Source organism: Symphalangus syndactylus, chromosome 15, assembly GCF_028878055.3.
Source record: "Symphalangus syndactylus isolate Jambi chromosome 15, NHGRI_mSymSyn1-v2.1_pri, whole genome shotgun sequence".
Classification (NCBI taxonomy): Eukaryota; Metazoa; Chordata; class Mammalia; order Primates; family Hylobatidae; genus Symphalangus; species Symphalangus syndactylus.
Window position 1 is genome coordinate 99560120 of NC_072437.2, and position 13079 is coordinate 99573198.

General features: G+C 40.3%; 1 long non-coding RNA gene across 1 annotated transcript in view; it reads left to right on the forward strand.

Annotated features, from left to right (window-relative positions):
* Positions 1–12302: 12302 nt before the first annotated feature.
* Positions 12303–13079, forward strand: part of LOC129463534 (uncharacterized) — a 257111-nt gene continuing 256334 nt past the window's right edge. Inside the window, exon 1 of the long non-coding RNA XR_008651213.2 lies at positions 12303–12384. This is a non-coding gene — a long non-coding RNA (uncharacterized lncRNA). The remainder of the gene's footprint in view (positions 12385–13079) is intronic.

The following is a 13079-nucleotide window of genomic DNA, read 5'->3' on the forward strand; positions in this document are numbered from 1 at the left end:
GCCAATAAGAACTCCCAGCAAATCATGAGTAGAAACACTGCTTCACTTGGAAAATAGTAAGGACTCTTACCATATTATATTGTGCCTTTTTGAATGAAAATTTACTCATATGTTTGAAATGAAACTCTTCATGTTAATACCAGATAGTCCAGATGTGAGCAAGTCCCATTGAAACTCCGTAGACACAATCAAAGCAAAAGTGGAGGGCAGCATCTTTGATCAAAACATCAGCGTCTTTAAATGTGTCTCTAAACCTTCCCTGGTACATATATAAAAGCTTTCATGCTCATCAAGTCAAGAAATGTTGATTGAGTGCATACTAAGATGGAAAAATAGAAAGTGGGAAGCAGAAAAGAAAGAGGAAAAGCACAAGCAAAAGAAAGAACAGGAGAAAGAGGAGGGAAAAGAAGGAAATGAAAGAAGAGAAGCAAAGGAAGAAGGAAGAGGAGAACAGAAGAAGAAGAGAAAGAGGAAGAGAAAGGGAAGGGAGATGAGGAAGAGGAAGATGTGGAGAAGAAAGGGAAGAAGAAGGAACAATTTTTAAAAGGTGGAAATTTCCTTCAGCTTCACTAAGCACCATTATTGTGAACGTTTTCTCCATCACTTGACGCTTGCCTGTCACCCTGCCTTCACGTGGTGTTATTCCCCGGTCACACTCACTAATACATAAGAGAATCTATAGTATTTCTAAAACTTTCCCCATTTAATTCCAAATGCAGCCAACTCTTAGAGTGGTTTTAACCAAGGGTCTAGTTACTTCCTCTCCTTACTGTGATAATATAGCAAAAGACATTTTGCTCCCAGATTTTATTTTGGTTTTGAGTGTGTTGAATTTTGATAACTTTGTCATTAAGCATAATTAAGAAAATAATGTAATTAAGGAGTACATAGCACAGGTGAAGCATAATTATTTGGACTCCCAGACTATCAGCTCTTAGAAGCAAAGCTGCAACTTGAGGGAGGATCAGTAAACCATATGTCATCTGCCTCTGAGGTAGAGACACTGCCATCTGCACTGGGCAGAATCCAAGCAAACAACTAGCCAGCCAGGAAGCTAAATGCAGGAACAATGGGGATGCAACCCCAGGAACACATCTGATCCCTTGAGTAGCCAAGCTAATTCTATAAATGGTTAGAGTTGATAGGCATTCAGAGAAATATAGAAAACGAAAAGTTCAACCTGGATGGAATTGGAGACTATTATTTGAAGTGAGGTAACTCAGGAATGGAAAAACCAAACATCATATGTTCTTACTCATAATTGGGAGCTGAGCTATGAGGATGCAGAGGCATAAGAATGATACAATGGATTTTGGGGACTCAGGGAGAAGAGTGAGATAAAAGGCTACACATTGGGTAGAGTGTACACTGCTTGGGTGATGGGTACACCAAAATCTCAGAAATCACCAATAAAGAACTTATTCACGTGACCAAACACCACCTGTTTCCCAAAACCCTATTAAAATAAAAAAATAAATGTTTAAAAAAAAGAGAAAAAAATGAAAAGTTCAATATTTTCTCCTGCCAGCTGGTCTCCTACTTTGACCCTCTCTCACAAGAAAATATAAAGCATGGCCTACAATAAAATAGTAATTAGGGAAATAAAGTTGTCTGATCAACAATGTATATAGCTTGAGAGCAGGAGCTTGCACAACGCATGGCATAAAATAAGTGTTCAATTAAATAAATGTTGTGTTGTTAAGTCTAGACCAACCTGGAACTGCAATGGAGATTGACTCCAAAATAGACCTGACCCAGAGGTTACAAAAGGTTCTGAGATTTTTCTCCACTAAAACCAGGGAATTTCAGAAGCTGGTTCAGAACCCCAGTTCACGGGGAATAGTCCCACAGAAGGTGAGTAGACAGAGTTGAGTCAGGTAGGATTCCAGTATGTGTTTGCCAGCAGACAGGATTAACATTTGTGTCAAAGTGTAAGTAGAAACTTGCTTCAGTTTATGCAAATCGCAGACACACAAGGAATACAGAAAAAGAACAGAGCGCCAGGTATCTTTGGGGTATATATTGAAGTCTCCTCATGTATGATGTAAATGAGTTTTCCTTTGTGTTTTGATCTTTATTCACCTAGAAACAAAAATGCCTTTTTATTTGGCTTGTTTACAATTTTTAAACTTATTTTGTAAATATTTTATAATATTTAGAACAGTATATAATATAATGAGGACTCTATGCCTCTTGCTGCAAAAATAATTAATAATACTTGGCAGTTAATGACACTTTTCATCATTAAATCTCTTTGTAGACATTAATTAAGGGAAAGATACTTCATCTTTTTAAATTTGCTGTTATCTTGCTATCGCTGCATTTCATGAATATCAGTTGCAATGGGAAGTAAAATATGTAGAATTGAAAGCACAAATCTACCAAAGCTTTGCTGGATAGGTAAAAATAAGCCTTTGTGTGCTTTTTGTTGTCCTTTGTCCCTTCAATTACATTCATAAATAATTTTTACTCACGGCTGTACCTTAAAGTCTATTTTTTTATTGTTGATTACAACTCCTGTGATATTGTATTTAAAAAATCAAATTTTTTATAAAGTATTTTGAATTATTCAAACGTAAAACTTCATGAATAAAGGCACCAAAGGTACTCAGGTTTGTCAGAAAATAGTCCAATTGGCAAAGTCAGTCCAGACCCTGCTTTTCTTCCCTGTAAAGTAGAGGTCCATTTGCCAGGAGAGGGGAATCCTTTGGGTCTTCCTTCTTCCTCACTTGAAAGGTACAAAATCTTCTTCATCTCCAGGGCCAGACTTAGCCTTATTTCAATGCCCTTCTTCCTTCAGAAGTCTCTCTCGATTTGTTTCTGATGTCTGAAAGTCTTAAGATAATCCTTATTCTACCTCCTCCTTGTCATATAAAATAGCTGCCATCAGGCCAGGACCCTTAGCATCTTCCGTTGTTTTCACCTTCACTTGTGTTTACGTCCTTCAATTCTGTCTTGGAGCCTCACTCCGCTCCCCTCCAGCTCAGTCCTCCACCAAAAGTTGGTGCTGCCCTGGTGTTCCCCCAGTAATCAACTTCTTTTTTACATTTATCTTTAACTTTGCCCTCCTTTCTGACTTCTTCCTCACAGGAATTCTTTAAATGTAAAAGACACGGGTTGTATGCATCCTTTCTAGGTATCGTCCCATCCTTCTCTTTTTGGGGGGCTTCTTGTGCAAAAGTAGCCTTCTACAAGAATAATGCCTTAGTCCATTTGCATTGCTCTAAGGGAATACCTGAGCCTGGGTAATTGATAAAGAAAACAGGTTTATTTGGCTCACAGTTCTGTTCTGCAGGTTGTACAAGAAACATGGCACCAGCATCTGCTTCTAATGAGGAGCTCAGGCTGCCCACACTCATGGTGGAAGGTGAAGCAAAGCCAGCATGTACTGAGATCACATGGTGAGAAAGGAAGCAAGGGGTTGGGGAGGTGCCATGCTCTTTTTCACAACAGGCACTGGCAGGAACAAATAGAGCAAGAACTGATTCATTACCATGAGGATGACACCACACAATTCCTAAGGCTTCTACTCCCATGACCCAAACACCTCCCATTAGGCCCCACCTCCAACACTGGGGATCTAATGTCAATATAAGGTTAGGAGGGTCAAATGTGCAACCTATAGCAAGTAGCCCTCATCGTTGTCTGCATTTTCTCTTCTCCCAGCCCTCACAATTTTGTGAATTATGACCTTGCCATCCTGCCAAGGAAGCTAGTGACCGTCTCACTGTCAACTCAATGGGTACCTTCCACTTAGCATCTCCTTCCTGGGCTTCTTCAATATTGCCCTTTGCTGGTCCTCCCTATACCTGTGGAATGCTCCTTTTCAGTGTGTATCAAGGTTCTCATCTCCTGAATGTTATTGTTTCCAATAATTCTTCTTTGTGTGAGTTCTAACTGCCTTCTATGTTCCTGGGGGACTTCATTTATCCCAGGTATCAACTAACATCTTACAACCACAGGCTGAACATGTGGTACCCCATGAGGCTCTGTCTTTCACGTCCTGTTTCCTCTGCCTGGGGTGTCATTCATTCCTAGACATTCTGAAGAATTTCTTATCAATCTTTAAGACCCAGATCAAGGAGAATTCTCAAATGCCCTTTCTTCTTTTCTATTCTTCCCCCCACCCACCCCTAAGAGAATGAGTTACTCTCTCCTTATACTCTCATGACATGTTACATGTATTTTGATGTATGTGTGGATGAGTGCGTGTGTGTGTGTGTGTGTTTCATTTATTGATATCTCAAGATTTCTTAGGGGAAGGGACTCCAGCTAGGTGATCTTTGCATTCCCAGCACATAGAAGAGTCGAAACAAGAGGACTGTTTCAGATAGAGGATGGGAGAGAAGAGCAATGTGGATTCAGTTCAAAGTTACTTTTTCTTTGTTTTACTCCCAAAGCAGCTAATGAGCATTGCATAAGGTATAAATCAGGCAAGGGTGCTGGGAACAAATGCAGCTCCCACTGATTCTCTTTGAAGCTTACAATAGTATGCCCAAAGTTGTTGGTATTGACAGGCAACCAAAGTGAGACGTATACCATATCAGAAAACCTGAGAACTGTAGCTTTGCTGCCTTTTATAGCCACAACGATGTCAGCATCCAGAAAAATTGTATACCACTATATAAGAAATCAATTTTGCAACTCAAATGGGTGGGCCCCATCCAGCTTAAGGACCAAGTTCCCTAACCTCAAATGACTTACCACATCAGCACTGGGTCAAACTTCCCTTATTTATACTTATGCTTTAGGGCCTAGGAATTTTCTAGTATGTCTACTTCAAATTTTCTCATGGCCAAAACAGTCCTATATGAATTTCATAAATATTTAATGAATATATTGGTAAATGAGTAAATGACCACTTGGTTAAAATAAAGCATTGACTGTGTAATTCATCACCCAGTCACCCATTGACAGTGGGTGCAAGACAGCTTCACTGAGTACAACTAGGAAAAATTTCTCATCACAGATTACTTGAGATGAGCGGTTATCTGAGACAACCCACGAAGATGAGTCTAGAAAGACTTGTTGAGTTCGGATAATGGAGTCCAGTTGCTCTATTTCCCACTGTAATTCCGATATTATACTCTGTTTTAAACTGCTTCCCATCTAGTTGAAAAAACCAGTAAAATGAATGATGATTTATTCTGATTCCATTAAGAAACCCCCTTATGAGGTATCTGAGAGTAGAGTGGATGAATGTATGTGTGTACGTATGTGTATTATTCAGGGTTCTCTAGAGGGACAGAACTAACAGCATATATGTATATACAAAAGGGAGTTTATTAAGGAGAATTCACTCACACAATCACAAGGTAAAGTCCCACAGTACGCCATCTGCAAGTTGAGGACCAGGGAAGCCAATAGTGAATCAGTCTGAGTCCCAAAACCTCAAAAGTAGGGAAGCCAACAGTGCAGCCTTCAGTCTGTGGCCAAAGACCTGCAACCACTGGTGTAAGTCCAAGAGTACAAAAGATGAAGAACATGGAGTCTGATGTTCGAGGGCAGGAACCATCTAGCATGGGAGAAAGGTGAAGGCTGGAAGACTCAGCAAGTCTGCTCTTCCATCTTCCCCTGCCTGCTTTATCCTAGCCACACTGGCAGCTGATTAGATGGTGCCCACCCAGATTGAGGATGAGTCTGCCTCTCCCAGTCCACTGACTCAAATGTTAATCTCCTTTGGCAACAGCCTCACAGACATACCTAGGAACAACACTTTGCATCCTTCAATCCAGTCAAGTTGGCACTCAATATTAACCATCACGGTATGCAAATTCATTCAGAGAAACTCAATATTCATTCTGTTTCGATTGAACTTTGTATCCTAAGAACTCTATTTTCAATAGTACCACTTTGCATATGAAATAGCAGTATATCTACAGTGAGGATTTAATGACAACTTGGCTGATTGTCTAAAGATACAACAGAAATACAATTCCCTAAACAGCAAAGGTTTATAGAGGGCTTTCTGTGTGCCAAAAACTATGAAACACTGTTCTTTGGACTCAGGAGCTTATAAATGTGTAGATGAGGCAAAATGTTATGACAACATATATGAAATATCATAAAGCATATGTGAAATATTAGGAAAGAGTATATTGAATCATGTGCTCAATTATGTGATTCAAATCAAATGCTATAGAATAGAGATGGTGTGAGAATGACATGGCCAGCGCATAATTAGAGGAGCAGCAGGTCCTTTGAAGTCAGTTCTAGGTTTAAGTTCTGCCTCTGCACATTAACTTTCACTGTAAGCAAGCTTTAAAAGATCTCTCTATGCCTCAGCTTCCTTATCAGTAGAGATGATTCATCTATTCTATTGACTTGCCAATTCTGCGCCCTCCAGAGTTTTCTTCCATGCAGTGTTGGCATCAGACAGAGTAGGTGAGGCAATATGAATACATAAATACTTAATTTGTTTATAATGCCTATGGTAAAATCAGAGGAAGATGCACATTCTGTCTCCCAAAGAGGTTGGGCTCAGCCCAGATCCAATATACAAAATCTATAGTCACTCCCTTCAAAATCTGCTATTTTGTCTGTCATTCAAACTCCTCCCATACCCAAGTCTCGGTCTTCCCCAGTGGTGGAATGAATGTGATAGCATGTTATTCCTTGTTGATTACTATTTATTTTTCACTTTAAAGTGTAAAATTATGACCATGATACATAGCCAATCATGTGAAGACTGGGGAAGATTTTTCCAGGATAAGAAGCAATAAGCATGAAGGTCTGAGGCAGAAAAAACAGGGATATGTTCAAGATAGAGAGAAAAGGAGTTGGTAAAGCTGGGACATAGTGAGTGAAGGGGACAGTGATGGGGGCAGATCTGATGGGCAGGCAGCTCTCTGATCACAAAGGCTAAGTTAGGAGGTATGTGTTTCTTCCAAGAGCAAAGCAAAGCCATCATAGGCTTAAGGTAGTGAGGTGATGTGATTAGATTCATGATTCAAGGCACATTCTTATGCTGGATCTTTATAAAGGAACCAGAAAGAAAGTATGAGACAAATCAGGAGGTTATTTCCATATTCCAAGCTGGAGATGATGGTGCTTAAACTGAAGTTATTTGAATCAAAAGGAAGAACTTGAGATACGTTAAATATGGATTTCTAACAAGCATGACAGATTTAAGGAACAGAATAGCCAGTGTAGCTGGGGAAGTGAAAAGAGTGATGGGAAGGTGAGGTCTGAGAGGTAAGTAAGAATCACATCAAAGAAGCCAACTTAAGGAACTTGCTGCCAATAATTTGGGATAATTTGTTGTCAAATTGTGGGAGGGGCAGGCGGGCAATGGGAAAGAGATGAAGATGACTCATTTCCAAGTTTGAGGTCAGAGCAAATTAGTAACTGGCTTTACCATTTACTGAGATGGGGACCTCCTAGGGAAGAATCATTGTTGAAAGGTGAAATTTGAAGTTTTGTGGTAAGCATAAGATAATAATAGTAGCTACTTTGTGTGATTGTTGGGCCAACTAAATGAGCAAATGCAGATAAAGAGCTTCCCCCAACAACTTTGCACTTAATAAGAACTCAAGAATATTGATTGTTGCTTTCCTTATCAACATTATTATTCACAAGACTATCTTCGTCAACACCAAAGTTCCCAAAAGGGGCAGGCTCATTTTTTCCATGACCTCCCTAACCCGTCACTTGTGGACACCAACAATGTATGATGCATTCGGTGAAAAAACAACAAAAAAAAATATCTGGTTGGCGTCTCTCTCATGCACATGCAATCAATTATTTTTTGAATGGAAAGGAAGTGAAGCAGAAGTAAATGAAATTTACAAAGCCCCTATGCATCTGATTTTATTTTCCATGAAGATTAAGAGTTTTTCCCAGACGGATTACATTCCTTCCATAATTAGTTAAGCCCATCTTAGTAAAAATTCTATTCAGGAAAATATCTGAGAAAGGCAATTTGGTTATGCAAAGAGCTTTGCTTTATATAAAATCAGAGTATCTGTTTAAAAGAAATTACAGATGGAAGTGGAGAGTTAGAAATCTCCCACCTCCCTCCACGTCTGCCCTCATATCTGCCCCCACCACTACCTCTAGATAATAAACAGTTAACCTCTCGATACATTCATATGCTGAAAAAGGAGCACCGACATAGAAAATAATTGCCAAGCAGAACACATAGCTTTCGTTTGCCCTCAGGATATAAAATGCACCAGGACACCTTCTGTGAGATGGCTGAGGGGAAGCAATTATTTAGATCCACACTCTTTATCAACATCCCTGATGCAGAAAGCAAAATGAATAACCAGTAAATAGATGTCACGCCCAGACAATATGCCTCTAAAAATAAAAGCTAAAAGAACAAACATCTGTCTTGAAGTTGGTCTTGGATTTTCCTGGACAGAGGGTGGGCAGAGGTGAATGTCATTGGCCATTCTCACGAAGAGCCAGGAAGAAAGGAAAAACTACAGAAATGCTGCTGCAACACTCTAAAAGCTAATGGCTTTTCAGAATACCTGCATACTGCATGAGACCTCCCAGACTTTCCCTGGATGACGGTCATTTGGTCATCCATCTGGATGTGTCAGATGAATTTTTCAGGATGACTCCAGTGCATCTGAAATCTTAGGTCTTCATATGCTTGACACAGGCTGATCATTTGTCTTCCTGCAAGAAGTTAAATTTATCATTTTTAATTGACAAGAAAACTCTGAATTCAGTCAAAGCCAAATGTGAGAAGGACTGAGAGTCATTGAAAATGCTACTAGGAAAGGTCTGTTTCCCAAAAGGGCATTTTGCCCTTAAGGAAGCACGAATGAGGCAGGTGTATTTGGGAATGTTTGTTTCTTTACACAAATGCACATTTTTTCTCATATCACCTGTGCATCATGTGAAGTGACATTTCCTCTGGTAATTACGCATTTTCTTTCAGCAGCAGAGGAAATGTTCGTGTGAAAGGCACATAACTGTCAGCCCATGAAGTAGTGCTTTTTAGGAAGCTTAATCCCGGATGCCCAGAGCCTGAATTTGGTTCCTGAGGGTCATATGAGGGTCAACAAGAACATATCTTGTTCTTTAGATAAGAATGCATATCTCAAGCATAGGAGTCCATAAAAAAACTAACATGAAATCTTAAAAGATCCAAACCACAAATGTCCCAACACTTAAACCTAGGGCATCAAACTAACCAGTAGCAAAAGAAAATAAGATTGAAAACAGCCCCAGGGGGCCATTCATCCACAGCTGCACAATGATGCTCTGCAAATCATGGCAACAATAGGGCAAGAAGGGATGGAGATAATTTTCGTATTTGAGATATAGGATTGAATATACACGTGAATAAAGACAAAGACGTAGGATTGGATAAAGCAAGACGCAGTGGAGTTTAAGCAAAGAAAATGCATTAAGAAACCTTTTTTTTTTTAATTAGAGAAAAAGTTATTCATATTAAAGTGTTAACGTGGGTTAAATCTTTTTCCAGGGAGCTGACTATGCCAATCTTCTTACTTATAATCACACCAATCTGGTGCAATAAAATCTCCAGAATGCCTGCTTGTGTATTGTTCAGTTGAGAGGAATGTGTTATGCACGCTTCAGTACTGAAGCTGTTTAAAGCTGTAAATAGCTTTATGCTCATATTATCACTTTTAAGAAGAAGAAGAAAAAGATCAAGCAGGCTCTTGTCACCGCTCTGTGGTGATCCTCTCCCAAAGTTTTGTACGTGCAACTCTTCTCTGAAGTCACAGAACTTGATCCCAAGTTCCTCCTCTTCAGCAAAATGACCTGTGACCATAAATGATATCGGGAATCTAACAAAAGAGATACACAAATTACAGCCATGACATGTCCTCTAGACTCTCCCTGGCCAATGATGGTCACTGTCTATGCTCTGATTCAGAGCCTGGGTGCATGGAAGGAAATCACACAATTCCAGGATCTCACAATTTTCTCAAAGACTTTCCAGTCCACAGGGCCAGTGTCAGGGTAGACAGAGGCAAAGATATGCATCCTCCATGAGCATGTATACCCTCTGATTGTAAATTATGGCCAAGTGAGAGTCATTCAGGGAGACACAGGGGAAAGGGATCCTACCTCCTTGCTCCTGTAGACCAACATGAGTTCTCTGAGGAGCAGGGGATGGGAGCTGCTGTGTTATTTTACAGCTTAAGTCACGTGTCACATGTCCTTGCACTTTCCCCTGTTAACAGCAAAGATCCTGTCAAATGTGTTCAGGAAGGGATTAGTAAACTAGAGCTGACACACATAGTTCTGGACCCAGAGGGTCTTTGATAGAACCCTGTAGTTCATTCATCTACCTTTAGAAAGAGCTGTGGGGACATGACCTGTGTTGTTTTCTTTTTTTTTTTTTTTATTATTATACTTTAGGGTTTTAGGGTACATGTGCACAATGTGCAGGTTTGTTACATATGTATCCATGTGCCATGTTGATTTCCTGCACCCATTAATTCGTCATTTAGCATTAGGTGTATCTCCTAATGCTGTCCCTCCCCCCTCCCCCCACCCCACAACAGTCCCCGGAGCATGATGTTCCCCTTCCTGTGTCCATGAGTTCTCATTGTTCAATTCCCACCTATGAGTGAGAACATGCGGTGTTTGGTTTTTTGTCCTTGCGATAGTTTACTGAGAATGATGTTTTCCAGTTTCATCCATGTCCCTACAAAGGACACGAACTCATCATTTTTTATGGCTGCATAGTATTCCATGGTGTATATGTGCCACATTTTCTTAATCTAGTCTATCGTTGTTGGACATTTGGGTTGGTTCCAACTCTTTGCTATTGTGAATAGTGCCGCAATAAACATACGTGTGCATGTGTCTTTATAGCAGCATGATTTATAGTCCTTTGGGTATATACCCAGTAATGGGATGGCTGGGTCAAATGGTATTTCTAGTTCTAGAGCCCTGAGGAATCGCCACACTGACTTCCACAATGGTTGAACTAGTTTACAGTCCCACCAACAGTGTAAAAGTGTTCCTATTTCTCCACATCCTCTCCAGCACCTGTTGTTTCCTGATTTTTTAATGATGGCCATTCTAACTGGTGTGAGATGGTATCTCACTGTGGTTTTGATTTGCATTTCTCTGATGGCCAGTGATGAGGAGCATTTCTTCATGTGTTTTTTGGCTGCATAAATGTCTTCTTTTGAGAAGTGTCTGTTCATGTCCTCTGCCCACTTTTTGATGGGGTTGTTTGTTTTTTTCTTGTAAATTTGTTTGAGTTCATTGTAGATTCTGGATATTAGCCCTTTGTCAGATGAGTAGGTTGCAAAAATTTTCTCCCATTGTGTAGGTTGCCTGTTCACTCTGAGGATAGTTTCTTTTGCTGTGCAGAAGCTCTTTAGTTTAATGAGATCCCATTTGTCGATTTTGGCTTTTGTTGCCATTGCTTTTGTTGTTTTAGACATGAAGTCCTTGCCCACGCCTATGTCCTGAATGGTATTGCCTAGGTTTTCTTGTAGGATTTTAATGGTTTTAGGTCTAACATATAAGTCTTTAATCCATCTTGAATTAATTTTTGTATAAGGTGTAAGGAAGGGATCCAGTTGCAGCTTTCTACATATGGCTAGCCAGTTTTCCCAGCACCATTTATTAAATAGGGAATCCTTTCCCCATTTCTTGTTTTTGTCAGGTTTGTCAAAGATCAGATAGTTGTAGCTATGCGGCATCATTTCTGAGGGCTCTGTTCTGTTCCATTGATCTATGTCTCTGTTGTGGTACCAGTACCATGCTGTTTTGGTTACTGTAGCCTTGTAGTATAGTTTAAAGTCAGGTAGCGTGATGCCTCCAGCTTTGTTCTTTTGGCTTAGGATTGACTTGGCGATGCGGGCTCTTTTTTGGTTCCATATGAACTTTAAAGTAGTTTTTTCCAATTCTGTGAAGAAAGTCATTGGTTTTCTTAAAATAAGGAAATAGGGATATGTGGGAGGAGGGAGAGGAGCAGAAAAGATAACTATTGGGTACTGGGCTGAATACCCAGGTGATGAAATAATCCGTATGACAAACCCCCATGATGTGTTTATCTGTGTAATAAACTTTCACATGGACCCCCAAACCTAAAATAAAAGTTAAAAAGTATACAAATAAGGGAAGTATCTTCAGGATGTGTCTGTGGCTTTTAATCCATGTGCTTTCTGTTTTGTAAGAACTCATTGTACTGAAGTCTAGCTCTGTGACACTGAAGGTCACCAGTTCCCTTGCTGGCTTCGACTGAATGATTCCCCTGTGAAGTCCCTGTTTACTGTATTTGTATTAAGCCACCAAGAACTTGAGTAACCGGTTTCTGAGGAGAACATATGTCCTGAATCAGTTCCTGGACATTTGTTTGAGGTCTTATAAGGGAAACTGAAGGGAATTGTGTGTTCAACAGGATGGCTTAGACCTGCCCAACTTCTGAGAATTGACGTAAGTGCCTGACGTCAGCGTGATTTCTGTTTAGCACAAGTGGGAGTTTTAATGAAACTGATCTTTGAGCTAATGAATTTAAATGACTGAACTAAGGTGTCACTTTCAAAAGTACATATTTGAATCCATATGTTTTTTGTGGCTGTGCACATCACTGCTAGAAGTTCGCGTTTAACTCGGGTAATATTTGCAGACTGACAGGGGGCAGATGGGAGCCAGCTGCTAAGTAAGGGAATCCACCTGCTTGCCAGTTGGAGTGTGATAGGAAGCAAACGGCCCTGATAGAGACTCTATTTCTAGGCACACTGACAGAGCATTCAGCAAAGTGTCACCACACTTTGCTTCATCTAGATCATCAGGGCAAACCTGACACTCTATCAGGAGAGGGACTCTTCCAAGAAGATGCAGGGAACCAGGGAAACAGAGCATCCTCCCTACTCGGGTCCCTATTGCTATGGTAAAGAAGGAGAGGAAAGACAGATGAGGTGAGGAGGCTATTCCAGAAACTACGTGTGAAATGGGTGGTAAGACATTGCCTTGAGGCATTGCTGAAACAATCAGACTTTCAAGTCTAGTCTGAAGGACATAAGACCAGGGAGACGTTGGTATGCAGAGATGCTACCCAAGCTTGGAACCCTTCCAGAGAGAGCCTCCCAAACTTTGTAGAATGTACCTAGCAAGTCAAAGCCTCCTTT